Here is a 12191-nt window from a genome sequence, read left to right on the forward strand (position 1 = left end):
CTTTTTATGTTCATGTGCATTGTCAGTTTCCAAGAGTGAGCTACGAAATGCAGTGTCTTCCAACTTGACTGCATGGAGAACAATTATTTTTTTTCCCCAGAGCATCTGAGAGGATGAGGCTCCTACAGAACTCTGAGAAATGCTATGCTGAAAGTCCCTTCAGTTCTAACATTTTATGACCACATGTGGTTAATTGTAAATTATTAAAGGCAATGCCGTCACTAAGGCTACACAGTTAAATGCCATAGTTTAGACACGTTGTATCAAATTTTCACACACATTAAACAAAAACAAAGTCAAAATACATCAGTGTTTGAACTTTAGAACTTATATATTAGTGCTTTAAAACCCAATTTCAGGGACGGAGATTCAAGAGGGAGGGGACATATGCATACCTATAGTTGATTCATGTTGATGTATGGCAGAAACCAACACAGTATTGTAAAGCAATTATCCTTCAATTAAAAATAAATATTTTTTAAAACCCAATTTCAATCTAAATTTTAAGGCAACTTTAGATTCCACCAAGCTTATTTTCCTATTAGTTTTTGTTCCAAGAGCTGTTAAAGTATATCTCCTGATGGGCTATATAATTCATTCCATTTAAACTGCATGTTAATTCACTTATTTTAAAAAAGCAGGAGGACAGGAGGTGAGGGAGGCAGAGAGAGCAGCCCCTTGATAACTCAGTTAGGTAATCCTGCATCCTTAATTAGATGAGAAAAATCTTAACTTTATCCCCTATTTGACAGGAGCCCAGAGATACATTCCAGATACTGCACCAAAAAAAAAAAAAAGAAAGAAAGAAAGAAAGAAAAACCTTTAGCAAACAGATGGTATCATTCTGTAACTAAAAACATTCTTTAATCATATTTAAATTACTAATATGCATTTCAAGGCTTATTAGCAAAATACTTTATAGTATTGATCAAGACCTTCTAAGGCCAGTTAACATCTCCAATGTACAGATGTAAAGACTTTGCAAATACTTATCTCTCTACTTAAGGATTCCTCTTCTTCCCACATCCTACTTCCAGCCCCCTGGACTCGGAGTCCCAAGATTTCTAGGGAAATCTGAGGTTACCCCGAAGCCCTCAGGTTCCTCAGTTCAGTAAACTCGCTGAGAAGGGAACCTCCCCACCCTTCGCCAGCCTAAACTCCCTACTCCTACTCCTCTATTTACTGAGCATTTCAAAAATACATCGACTTTTCTGCCAGATATTTTATAGTCACCTTGGTCTAAACCTCATCCTCGCAATTGCCTGGCAGAAAGACGGGAAGGGGGTTGTCACACTGTATATTTACTGTGTGAGGACACTCAGGCTGGGAAAGGAGAGGGAAAACTAGGACCCAGGCTCCCAGCGCCTCCCATGGGATTTCCACTCCACCATCGGGCTCCACACGAGGCTGCGGTCCTGAGCAAATAGCGGGATGCTTCTCTTCAGATTCTGACCTCACCATTTATTAGATGATGGCTTTGGCTAAGTTCCTTAACCTAAGTATAAAATGGGCATATTGTGGTAGACTCTATAGAAAGAGAAGGATTAAATTGGTTAGTATACATGCAAGAAACTCATCATGGATTTTAAAACATAATAAATGCTAATAAAAGTTTCTACTAATGACTTAATTTCTTTATTCTTCCAAAATGTGTACTGAGCACTCACTCTGTACAAAGCAAGGGAGCTGTGGTCATTGCCCTCATGGATGCTGTAGCTCTTTTAGTATAATTATTACTATCATTATCATTTCCACGAGCTCTTGGGCTTCCAAGGCGGCTAGCGGTAAAGAACCTGCCTGCCAGTGCAGGAGATGAGGGTTCGGTCCCTGGGTCAGGACGATCCCATGGACAGAGGAGCCTGGCGGGCTACAGTTCACGAGATCTGCAACTGAGCACACACACACAAACATTAACATGATTTCTTGAGCTAATCCTCTAAAGCAATGTAATAGTGTACTTCTCCCTCTAGAGGGAGCTCGAGGAACTGCTTCACTGCACCTTTAAAGAACTGTTTTTTGTGTAGGTCAAGGACAAAAGAGAATCCTAATAGATGCATAACTAGATCATTAATCACAGGATGTAACCTTTAGGAGACTAGGTGTAGTCTTTATGGGTAGTATAAATAGAACTGAATTGGAAAAAAATTATATTTTTTGGAATTCTCTTCTGCATGAAACCAATTTATAATTGTTCTCGTCTAGTCATGTATATGGTATGAGAGACCCTTCGAAGGATTATCCCTATCTTTTTGCCTTTTCATACTGTTCACAGGGCTCTCACAGTAAGAATACTGAAGTGGCTTGCCATTCCAAATCAATCCTGAATATTCATTGGAAGGATTGATGCTGAAGTTGAAGCTCCAATACTTTTGACCACCTGATGTGAAAAGCTGACTCACTGGAAAAGACCCTGATGCTGGGAAAGGTTGAAGGCAGGAGGAGAAGGGGACGACAGAGGATGAGATGGTTGGATGGCATCACCGACTCAACGGACATGAGTTTGAGCAAACTCTGGGAGATGGTGAAGGACAGGGAGGCCTGGCGTGCTGCCATCCATGGGGTTGCAGACAGTCAGACATGACTTAGTGACCAAACAACAATCCCTATCTTTGGAAGCCCAGAAAGAATAAAGGCGGACTTTGAAAAAAACAAAACCAAAAACCCCAAAGCAGGTATACAACAGCATGCTTAGGCTTTCCACTAGTCTTGGTAACAAGGTTTATCCTGCTGGCTTGACCAGTTTAACAAACCACATAGTGGGTTTGGCTCTGATGTCTCACTAGGATTAAGGATGCATTTGCCTCAAGTGTGCTCCATTCACTTAGCTCTTGGGACCCTCATAGGACCGAATGCAATGATGCCAGCATTTGGATACTGTTCACAGACCAACTAATAACACAAAGGAGAACTGTATAGACAGAAAACAGACGTGTGCTTGCCAAGGGGGAGGAGGGAGAGGAGGGACAGATGGGGAGTTTGGGATTAGCAGATGCAAACCAGTTTATAGGATGAATAAACAAAGTCCTACTGTATAGCACGGGGAACTATGTTTAATATTCTGTAATAAGTCATAATGGAAAAGGATACGAGAAAGAAAGCATATATATAATATATATAACTGAATCACTTTGCCATACAGCAGAAATTAACACAGCATTGTAAATCAACTACACTTCAATTAAAAATAAAATCAGACCCGTATAATGATCCTGTTTCTCTGAAATAATGAAAACTAGCACCAGAAAGATAAACTCATTTGCTTCAGGTCACAAATCTAATTAGTTTTGGACAAATATCAGCAGAATGGTTTGTAATAGTTTAATAGTTACATTATTTCAACAGGAACTCCAATTTTCAATAAACTCTTCATGTAATCAAAATAAGTGACTTGAGACAAATTAGGATAGGAAGCTACTCCAAAAGGAAAATTATTTTAGTAAAGATGATGGAAGGTATTTTTGTTGTGTTGCCTTTGTTTTGTTCTTTTTAAGACAACAGAAGGAGTCTGAGTTCATAAATCAATCTGAATGAAAGAATTTTCTTTAGAAGCCTGGCTGACAAGGTTGCCAGGAAATCAAGAGGTCATATGTCTGAAGAAGAAGTGAAGTCACTCAGTCGTGTCCGACTCTTTGCAATCCCATGGACTGTAGCCTACCAGGCCCTTCCATCCATGGAATTTTCCAGGCAAGAGTACTGGAGTGGGTTGCCATTTCCTTCTCCTGGGGATCTTCGCAATCCAGGGATTGAACCCGGGTCTCCTGCATGGCAGGCAGATGTTTTACCATCTGAGCTACGAGGGAAGCTGTGTCTGAAGAAAACCACTTCTAATTGTGCTAATGCCACAGAAGAGTACAACTCCAAGAAATTATTTTTAAGGCAAATTATTTAACTTATGATAATTGCTACAAAACACGCCTGCTTTTCATTTAGAACCAAGATCAAAACTATTAATTTTATTCTCCACATGCATGTTCAGACTTAGAACATAAATACACCCCAATACATACCAACACATATAGTACACACACACACGTGTCCTTGTGGACATGCCCATATATGACATTTCCACACAGAGCACTAATCTCACTCCCTTCCTGATTTGTGTCAGCTTTCTCCCTTCCCTTCTTTCACCTCTTCTCCTTTTAAAGACGGATTCACAATCGTTAAGGCATGGTGGTGACACAGAAGCTTGATGGAGGCAGAAAAGATGATTGCAGTGGAGAAAAGGAAAATTTGCAGAATGTTGGATAAAACAGATGAGGGATGAAAAGGGTTGTTCTCTAATAGCATTGGATTCCTTTATTACCCACCTTGACGTGATTTTAAGTGACTACGATCCTATCAAAATTTCCTTGTTATGAAACACTGTCTATCAGAAAGCACATCAGTGAAGAGTTACTTGAGGTTGCCTCCACACTGTAATTCTAAAACAAATGAAAGTGAAAGCTGGACTTTTGTTCTTTTCTTTCATCCTAGTATTAAAAATGTGATCTGTAACTGGTATGATATCACTGGTACCATGTCTGGATTAATAACTCACAGAATCAGAGGATTCCTGCTTCAGGAAGGGACACAGCCCAATGCTCCCACTGTAGCAACTAGAGGAAAAAAAGAGTGGATGAAGTACCAAAAGCATCCTTCAAATAGGGTTTCCCCAATGTCTCAGTGGGTAAAGAATCTGCCTGCCAACGCAGGAACACAGGAGACACAGGTTCGACCCCTGGGCCAGGAAGATCTCCTGGAGGAGGAAAAATGGGCAACCCACTCCAGTGTTCTTGCCTGGAGAATTCCATGGACAGAGGAGCCTGGTGGGCTACAGTATAAAGGGTCACAAAGACTTGGACACGACTGACCAACTAAGCAAGCATACTTGAAATAAAGCAGAGTGATGAGATGTGATGGGAACTGGGTAAACAGGTGTTTCAAATCAGGGCAAGTCTTTCCAGCGGGAGGGGGTGGGGTCTTGGCTGATTCTGGGTGAGGACTGAGGAAAATGAAATCAGCAAGGATTCTGGCAGTCTCATGGACTGAATAGAAACATGAGATATCCAAAAGGGGGCTAGGCTTTCCCCCAAAGGACTCATGCTGGATTCTGGCAGAACAGGCAGGCGGCTAGGAAGTGAAATCCCCCCATAACTCATGTTTCAGGAAACACAGTTCCTCTAGAAGGATGAGGTCTGCCTCAAACATATGAAGCAATTGGAACTCTCACATATTACTACCACACTGGAAACCCCTTTGACAGAATCTAGTAAACACATATATGTGATGACCCAGAAATTCTACTCCTGGCTATCTACCCAAAGATATGGACAGGGATATTATTTGTGATATCCAAAACTGAGGGGAAACCCTAATGGAGTTGATAAGTAGACATACATTTATGTAATAGAATACAAAGCAAATAAAAAAAAATTACCACTATTTTCACCAACATGAGTGAATCTCAGACAAAATGTTGAGGGAAAAACTCCCCCCAAACAAAAAAGAGTGCATACTGCATGATTCCATCTTTAATGAAGTTTAAAAATGAGCGAAACTAATCTTTAATTATATAGGTCAAAATAGTGGTTAGCTTTATGGAGGTATCAATTGGCCAGGGGCATGAGGAAATGTGCTTATATCAATCTAATGGTACTTCCCTGGCTATATACACACATAAAAATTCATCAAGCTGTACATTTACATAAAATTTCAATTTAAAAATTAGAGGAAAAAAAAAACCCTACATGGAATAATTTAATTTTAGAACCAGAAAGAAGCTTAGTGATCATCTTAGCCAATTTTTATTTTACATCTAAGGAAACTAACTCTCAGGAAAATTAAGAATGTTGTTGATATCATGCAGGTAATGTATTCACTTGTTCAGCAAGTAATTACTGGAAGCTTACTCTTTGCTGACACTGTATGAAGATACAGGTTATCAAGACAGACATGTCACCTGTTTTCATGAAGCCTACAGTTTAGCTGTAGAAGCAGAAATTAAGCAAATAACCTAAAAAATAAACATGTAATGGCAGATTGTGATAAACGGTGTGAAGGACCAACACAGGGTTTCTGAGTGATCCCACCTGGAGCACAAGCCCACCTGGTGGACAGATTCCTGCTCCCCTGATTCCAACAACACTGCCTGTTCCCACCAACTTTGAACTTTTAAAAAAACTAGGAAGAAATTCTAAGTCTTCGTGAATTTATTCTAGAGAATTTCCCCAGACTTCAAATTTCTCCAGACTTCAAAGGGCAACCTTTAATTATAAAGCACAAGCAAAACAATAAATAAATGTAAAGGGGGGTGACCCTCTCAAGAATTGCCAAAAAGGACTCCATTTTGTTAGGAAAGGAACTGCTCAAATTTTGGGACTTGACATTTGCTTCCTGTTACATCTCAGTTCTTTAGATTCAGGAGGTGGACGGCCTGGCCACAATCCCTCAGTCACTTTTCCCTCTCTCTCCTGTTTAATTTGACATTTATGTGGGCTCAACTGTTATAAATTAGCCAACTTGGAAACCAGGACCAAGATAAATCAATATCAAGACAGCCAAGATCTCCATAATAAAGTTAAAATACACACCACGTCTGATTTCTTCAGCAACTCACGGTCTGTAACTTTGGGGATTTGTTTCAAATGACGCCAGCTTCTGCTCAGGCAGATTATCTTTCCAAAAAAGCTGCTCAGCTTTGCCTGCAACAAACACGAGTCTTTAGGGACTTCAGTTTTCTTTGATAAGAAACACCCATAGTACCACTGAACGTTCCAGATGGCTCAGCGGGTAAAGAATCTGCTGGCCAATGCAGGAGACAACAGGAGAGGTGGGTTCAACCCCTGGGTCAGGAAGATCCCCTTGAGGAGGAAATAGGGACCCACTCCACTATTCTTGCCTGGAGAATCCCATGGACAGAGGAGCCTGGCGGGATACAGTCCATGGGGTCGCAAAGAGTTGGACATGACTGAGGGACTAAGCGCATAGTACCACTATCTTAAGTTTGGGTTTCTGAGAAAAGTACACTCTGAGATGAAGATTTGAGTGAAAGTAGTTCTTTTCAGAGCTTACCCAAGAAATCACCAGCGGGGAGATGGCGGCGTGAGAGAAAGAGAGACAGGAGGGAGGGACTCTGCACATCTGAAATGAATCGGGCTGGTCATACTGAGAGCTTCGGGATTGGTCCACCTAAGGCAAGGAGGCTGGGCTACTTATAACCATCCATCAGCGTCTGAAAGCCTCACCTGGGGATCCAGCTCCCTGGCGCTTCCAGCTAGCCTTGTGTGGGCTGAGCACACAAGCGGAGGAAAATGGCAAATGCTAAAGGATTATGAAAGCCCGCCAACGCCGGCCACACGTGTAACAAGTAGTGAGCCTTAGTGCGAGAGTGTGCGGGAGGGTGGTTCTTAAACAAGAGTGTCAGGCGTGCAGAGCAAACACTGGTTAAACGGTTCGGCAGAAATCAGTTGAGAGGATCTAAGGCACATTCTTGGCTTCCCAGGTGGCTCAGCGGTGAAGAATCCACCTGTCAATGCAAGAGACACAAGAGACACAGGTTCGATCCCTGGATTGGGAAGAGTCCCTGGAGAAGGAAATGGCTGGAGAATTCCATGGTCAGAGAGGAGCCTGATGGGCTATACAGTTCATGGGGTTGCAAAGAGTTGGATATGACTGAACACGCACACAAGGCACATTTTTTACTTTAAAAATCGAAAAGCAGTATGTGAATTCAGATAGCCAACAGGCAAAGGAAAAGATATTCAACATCACTAATTATTAGAGAAATGCAAATCAAAAGGATGATGAGGTACCACCTCACTCTGGTCAGAATGGCTATCCTCAAAAAGTCTACAAATAACAAACGCTGGAGAGGGTGTGGAGAAAAAGGAACTCTCCTACACTGTTGGTGGGAATGTAAATTGGTTCGGCCACTATGGAGAGAAGTATGGGGGGGGGGTTCCTTAAAAAACTGAAAATAGAACTACCATATGATCCTGCAATCCCACTATTGGGCATGTACCCAGAGGAAACTATAAATAGAGAAGATACACGCATTCCAACTTTCATAAGAGCACTATTTACATACAATAGCCAAAACATGGAGTCAACCTAAACGTCCATGAACAGAAGACTGGATAAAGATGTGGTATGTTTATACAATGGAATATCACTCAGCATAAAAAAGAACAAGATAATGCCACTTACAGCAACATAGATGGACCAAGAGATTATCATACTAAGTGAAGTAAGCCAGACAGAAAAACATCAAATGACCTATATGTGAAATCTAAAAAAAAAAAAGATACAAACAAACTTATTTACAAAGCAGAAATAGACCCACAGGCAGAAAACAAACTGACAGTTACCGAAAGGGAAAGGGGTGAGGCAGGGATAAATCAAGGGTTTGGGATTAACACATACACATGACTGTATATAAAGCAGATCACCAACAAGGTCCTACTGTAGGGCACAGAGAATTATATTTGGCATCTTGTAATAACCTGTAAGGGAAAAGAATCTGAAAGAGAAAATATATACATATGTATTCTCTAGCCCACCAGGCTCCTCTGTCCATGGAATTCTCTAGGCAAGAATACTGGAGTGGGTAGCCATTCCCTTCTCAGGGGATCTTCCCATCCCAGGGATCGAACCCAGGTCTCCTGCATTGCAGGCAGATTCTTTACCATCTAAGCCACCAGGGAAGTATATATATATATATGTAAGTATATATATATATATATACAAATATATTATTATACATACACATATATATACTTTCCTGGTGGCTTAGGTATAATATTAATTATATATAATGTATATTATATTGTTATTACATTTTATAATATTTTATTATATAAAATAAAATTATACTCTAAAATATTTTATAAAATATATTTTACAATATATTTTAATACTGTATTTATATTACATATTACATAATATATTTAATAATATAACAGTATGTTTTATATTATATAATTATAATATTGTTATATTAATTATACATAATATATTAATTATATATATATAACCAGATCACTTTGCTGTGTACCTGAAACTAACCAACATTGTAAATCAACTATTATTATACTTCAATAAGAAAAGAGAACAAGAAAATTTAAAAAATAAAAGCAGTATGTGAATAAAGCTATCTCTTCTGTTATTACTTAGAACCATGGACCATCTGTGACCCAGGTGTAATAACAGAATTGTTTTTCCCAGTGGGACAATGACTCCAGATCTTCAGAGCTGCAAGAGTTGCAAGAGTCTAGTGATCACTTTCAGTAGAAGAACGAGCAAACAGCGGTCATGCCTGGTATCCAGGGAATTTATATATGTAACTTCATTCATTTTTAATTTCATGAGAGAAAAAGAAACAAAATGGAAGCTAAAGGAATCTCTACACTTTAAATAAACTTTTATCATAAGATATTATTTTCCAGTGCATTCCTTGAGGGTTAAGGAAATTTATGAAATCAGTTATATAATTTATGAAATCAGTTATGGAATCGTTGGGTTTTTTAAAAACTACATCATTCAAGTTAAGATGAGATAAACTGTCTTTCTCTAATAGATGAAGTCATTACCACAATGTCATGTCCCCAGCCCCATCTTCTGATTTTTGTAAGTTATATTTTTATTTTATCAAGATAGAAGAACTCACAATCTTTTCATTAGCCCAATTTTTGCAATTACATCACGTTCACTTGATATTTAAGTGAAAGCACTGCTCCTCACTGGGCTTCCCCGGTGGCTCAGCCGTAAAGAATCCACCTGCAATGCAGAAGTTGCAGGTTCAATCCCTGGGTTGGGAAGATCTCCTGGCGATTGCATGGCAACCCACTCCAGTATTCTTGCCTAGAGAATCCCATAGACAGAGGAGCCTGGCAGACTCCTGCACATACAGTTGCAGAGTCGAACATGACTGAAGTGACTTAGCATTGTCCTCACCCAATCATTGTACTACAGCTTCCCAACAACCTCAGTTCAGTTCAGCTCAGTTCAGTTGCTCAGTCATGACCCTATGGACTGCAGCACACCAGGCTTTCTTGTCCATCACCAACTCCCAGAGCTTGCTCAAACTCATGTCCATTGCGTCAGTGATGCCATCCAACCATCTCATCCTCTGTCATCCCCTTCTCCTGCCTTCAATCTTTCCCGGCATCAGGGTCTTTTCCAATGAATCAGTTCTTCGAATCAGGTGGCCAAAAGAATTGGAGTTTCAGCTTTAGCATCAGTCCTTCCAATGAATATTCAGGACTGATTTCCTTTAGGATTGATCTCCTTGCAGTCCAAGGGAGACTCTCAAGAGTCTTCTCCAGCACCACAGTTCAAGAGCATCAATTCTTCAGCACTCAGCTTTCTTTATGGTCAACAACCTAGATTCTTTATCTTTTTAGTTGGCTGAAGTTTCTGACCAAGCAGGTTTTCAAAGAAGGGCTCTTTACCAATTTTTTTATGATTGCCTTTGTCTTTGAGTGACATCCTGGCTGGAAATAACATCCTTCCTTCACACTTTCCATCCTTCAGAGCTTCTCCAGAGCCTTTCTCTCTTACCTTAGGATGTCACACACTGCTCTGAAGGAGTCTGACACCAGCTCCAAGTTCTACCTCTGTAAAGGACTAGCTATCAGCCTAGGATTTTCAAGAATTTTTCTTTGATTCTTGGAAATATCGCTGTTGAGTATATGTATCCATTTCCCTAGAAAACGATGAGATCTCTAAACATGTGTTTTGCTTCCCGGCCCTCTGTTTTCATTTCTGTAAGACCAGGTTGTCCTGTCTCTGAAAGGAGTCCTGCTTCCTGTTTCACCCATTTCTACCCTACACTGGAGCCAGAAGACAATCAAGACACTTCCTCATCCACCTTTCTCCACATGTGGGTCAGGATTCTGTGGCTTCTGAGGAGCAGAGGGGAAAGGAGTCACTTGCCATGCTCTGCTGTGATTTTCTGTTTTGTTCCCTCTGGGGTCTCCTGTTTCTTTTCTTTGCTGCCACTTTTCATGGGTGATGGCATTCTTTTACCCCAATGATGGTTTCTGCTGGCCCTTTACTATGTCTTACATTTCTTATTCTGTAAGGCAGTTTGATTGGTCCATCTCAACATTAGTATCCCTGGAATTTATATTCTTAAGTTCCCCCAGCTAATGCACATGCCCACAAAGAACAGTGATGGATGTAGGTGTGTGGTCAGTTGTGGTCTCCTGTGACCCTATGGACTATAGCCTGCCAGGTTCCTCTGTTAATGGGATTCTCCAGAAAACTGAAGTGGGGATTAGGCTTGGGGCTTCCCAGGTGGCTTAGTGGTAAAGAATCCTCCTGCCAATGCAGGAGACGTAGGAGACAGGGTTCAATCCCTGGGTTGGGAATATCCCCTAGAGAAGGAAATGGCAACCCACCCCAGTATTCTTACCTGGAAAAAAAAAAAAAAGAATCCTGGAGCAGGTTGCCATTTCCTCTTCCAGGGAATCTTCCCAACACAGAGATCAAACTCCATCTCCTGGGATTCCAGCGCTGGCAGGCGGATTCTCTACCACTGAACCACCTGGGAGGCCCGATGTATGTATTCTTATGCCCAACAGTACCACTCACTTTTCACACTTACCCTCTCTGAGATTCAGTGTGACTTTCTCTGCAAAAGGAGAATAAAATCTTCCTGGCTACAAATTGATTGTGAAGTTGTGATGACACACATGAGTTAACGTGTAGTCACATATTTCAGAAAACTTTCTCACACTCAAGACAGCCAACAACATGATTGTATTTTCTGCTTTCTCTTTACATAAACTGAAGAATTACTCAAACTGGGGTATTTAATTTTTACACCAGTTTGGGTACTAGAGTTGCTAAACTAGTTACCAGATTCTTCAGAGATTTCATTCTCTACTGCCTTTTAATTAGAATAGTTGTTACTGTGGATAAATGTAAAATTTCTTCCTTTTTTGTAACTTTTTAATAGTAATTTTTTATAGACTTTAAACCCTGAAAGTAGCCAAAGTGGCGCAGTTTCAAAGATTATTTTTAAATGGCCAATTCATTTACTTGTAACCAGAAACCATGCCATAAATGAAGACTAAAGCAGTTAAAGGAGAAAAAAGAGAAACAAAGATGAAGCAGTAAGTTCTCTTTACAATACTGTTCACGGTGGGTGGGTACCTGCAGAAAAACAAAGCACCAAAAAGAATTTCTCTCCAGTTCCACCCCAGGGA

Source organism: Cervus elaphus, chromosome 27, assembly GCF_910594005.1.
Source record: "Cervus elaphus chromosome 27, mCerEla1.1, whole genome shotgun sequence".
Taxonomy (NCBI): domain Eukaryota; kingdom Metazoa; phylum Chordata; class Mammalia; order Artiodactyla; family Cervidae; genus Cervus; species Cervus elaphus.